Genomic DNA, 3,315 nt, shown 5'->3' with positions numbered 1-3,315 from the left:
GCAGGCCTAAGCCAGCAGGTGGGCATCCCCCAAGGGTCCCAGCCTGTGAGAGGGCGCAGACTGGGCTGAGGGACTCCCCGTGTGCATGAATTTTCATGCACTGGGCCTCTAGTATACAATAAAATGTTAAATGTGTATACAATACGCCCGGCCAGCGTGTCTCAGTGGTTGAGCATTGACCTATGAACCAGGAGGTTGTGGTTAGATTCCTGGTCACGGCACATGCCCAGATTGTGGGCTCAATCCCCAGTGTAGGGGCATGCAGGAGGCAACCGATCAATGATTCTCTCTCATCATTGACGTTTCTATCTCTCCCTCTCTTTTCCTCTCTGAAATCAATAAAAAAAATCGTTTTTTAAAAGTGTGTATATAATATAATTCATATAAAGTCAAACAGTGCTACGGGGAAACCCAGCAGGATAAGAAGAGAGATGTTCTGGGCATGTCCTCTGATGACTGGCACGGACGTGTTCAGCGGAGCCAGAGCTGTGCCCTGGACCTCTGTCCTTGGCCGAGGGAGAAGCCTGGGGGACATCGGCCTTGGCTGGGCCTCAGCTGACACTGCTGGGCTGTGGCTGTGACTTGCTCCTGTGGAGATGGGTGGTTGGAGAAGGAGTTTGGGGAGGGGCTGCTAGTGCCTCATAGGAGGTGAGAGAGAGGGGAGGCTGTGCCCTTGCAGGGCACCCCAGCAATCCTCCTGGGGCTGCATTTGGTTCCTGGCCATTACAGCAGGTGTTTACTAGGCACCTGCTCTGAGCCAGAGCTGGGCTCTGTGCTGTGAAAGACTCAGGTATGAGAGCTGGTGCCTGACCGCAGGGAGCTCCAGTCCTGCTGGAGATACCAGACCAAGCTCCATAAAACGGAGAAAGCAAGACAGATCGGGTCAAGCACCCAAGTGTGTGGAATGGGCCAGGGATGCAGCTGGAGGGACGAGCCACCACGTCTCAGTCTGGTAACACACAAGGTGCACGTTCACACAAAGTCTGCTGCGGACCCAGCGACTTTCCAGGGCGGTGATGCGGGATCCAGGCTGCTTTCATCGTCTGCCTCCATCATTTCAACACATCTTCCAGGTCCCTGTGGCAGAGGGAGAGGGAGCTGGATCGCTGTGCTCACCAGTTCTTCAACGCTTTAGCCCAGAGGGGCCAGGCACAACCTCAACTCAAAGCCCATTGGCCAGAACTAGTCATATAACCCTAAACAAAACGCAATGGAGGCTGGGAAATGGCAGGCACACGTGACAATTCCCTGAGGATGAAATGCCTCTGCCACAGACATTTAGTGTTGCCAGGATCTGGAATTCCAAGTGGAGGAGGAGGGGTTTGAAAGGGTCATTGGACAGAGCAGAGGAGGCATGCTTTGGATTTAAAACCCCCGGTGTAGGCTTAAGGAGGGCTGCCAGGTGTGGCTTGGCCACTGCTTGGCTAGGTACTCAAGTAAGTCTTGGACCTCTTTGAGGAGTTTCTTCTAGAATAGTATCATCAGAGCTCCATCCAGACTCAATAGGAAAGTGTGTGTGAACGGACCCTCTGCCGTGCTGGGATCTGATATAATACTGTTAGCTACCAATGAGCCATCTTTCTTTCTGGTTCAATGCAGCCTTAAGAGACCCTCTATGTCTACCTCCATGCCTCTGTGTCCCACCTGTAAATCAAGGTACAGATTGCATCTCAGACTTTTCCACCAGAGTGCCCACATGGCCTGGGACCATGCCGAGAGCAGCGCTGGGAGCAAGGACACAGCCTCCAAGGGGACAATTCAAGTTTGCATCTATTACCTAACATAGACATAGGCTTGTCTCAGGATAAACCAATCATATTCTTTCTCCCCCGTGGCTTCTACTAAAATGGCAGCTCCCAGAGTGTAAATAAAGGCCCAGGACACACATGTCCACGGGGTGACCGTGGCGCCGCGGTCTGAGATCCTGCACTCTCCACCCTGAGGAGGGCTCATCAGACAGGCTCCCTGGAAAGAGGCTCCCAGATCTCCTGGTCCCTGAGGCTCTGCTGGGCACCAGGCAGACCCAGCGGTGAGCCTGGCCCGGCCTGCACACAGGCCGTGTGCCCTAGCCCATCCCCACCCCCCAAAAGCCAGTAAATCGTCCCTGAATTAATCAAAGGCTTGCACGGGTCCAAATTCACAAGGGGCCTCCTCCAGCGGCCACTTTGTGTTCTAGTAGATTAATTGCAGCTGGGGGAGGGGAAGGAATCCATTTTTAGAAAATCATTACTTTCAGAAAGAGAGGGGGCACTTCTGGTCGGGAAAACTGCTGAGTTGGCAGCTCGGGCCTGCTGCTCCAGCGCCAGGAACCCCGGGCTCTGCAGGCTGCTCCCCGCGCAGTGGCACGCCCCCTCCTCCCTGGCCCGGGCTCCCCAGTCCTCCTGTCCTGGTTCCTGCTGCTGCAGGCAGTTAGACAGACGTGAGCAGAGCAAGGACGATGGGCCAGGTACGGAAGGCCATCAGGTGGAAAGCCCCAGGTGCCTAGCAATCAGCTGTAGGGTGGGACCTCGCCCCCGGGGTGACTGTTCCTCCCCTAGCTATCACCAGTCATGTGGTTTGGACCCCTGGCTAGAGATATCATCCAGGCCTCAGTTGTATTTTAGCTTCAGGCCCTGATAAGCAACAAAACCAGCCACCGCTGATGTCAGGGCCAGCTGAGTGGAATCATGACCCCCTTGCCCTGGCGCCAGGAATCAATCAGTGGAGACCAACCCTGAAAGGGCCACCTGGACAACGGCAGCACCGTCTCCTGACATCTCCCCCTGGGACCGCCCTAAACTCTCCCCCTTAAAGCCCCTAGGACAGAGGACCCAGGGGCTCTCCCTTCGGGGGCACGCCCGTGCCTTTACTTTCTCCCTCCCCCTCCCAGGCACCTTCCCATCAGCTCCTCACTCCCAAGCTCCAAGGCCTTCCTTTACCTCCAGAACTTGTTTGCGAAGCCCATTTCTTCTAGGAACTACTTCTTCTACCTCTGTAACTTACCACATAAATGTTCTCTTACATTGGGGTCTTGGCTCTGAATTCTTTCCGAGCTGGAACCCAAATACCAAGGTTGCTGAACCCAGGTTTGGTCTGACCCCTCGGGTCAGACTCCTGGTTCTTACAACACTGCTGGCCTCAACGTCCTCTCTGGCCTGGTCTCAGTGGTTTGCTGGCATTCTGAGCAGGAAAGGGTCACCCCAATATAGACCTCCCCCCACTGTCAATTGGCTTCATTGACTCTTCTTTCAGCTCACTTACCAACACTGGGGGGGGGGGGTAGACACTGTGTGCTCCTGACTGCCCTGTAAGGGGAAAGAAGGTTGGAAATCCCTA

Source organism: Myotis brandtii, unplaced genomic scaffold (genome assembly GCF_000412655.1).
Source record: "Myotis brandtii unplaced genomic scaffold, ASM41265v1 scaffold833, whole genome shotgun sequence".
Lineage (NCBI taxonomy): Eukaryota > Metazoa > Chordata > Mammalia > Chiroptera > Vespertilionidae > Myotis > Myotis brandtii.
Note: the sequence above shows the minus strand (reverse complement) of the source record.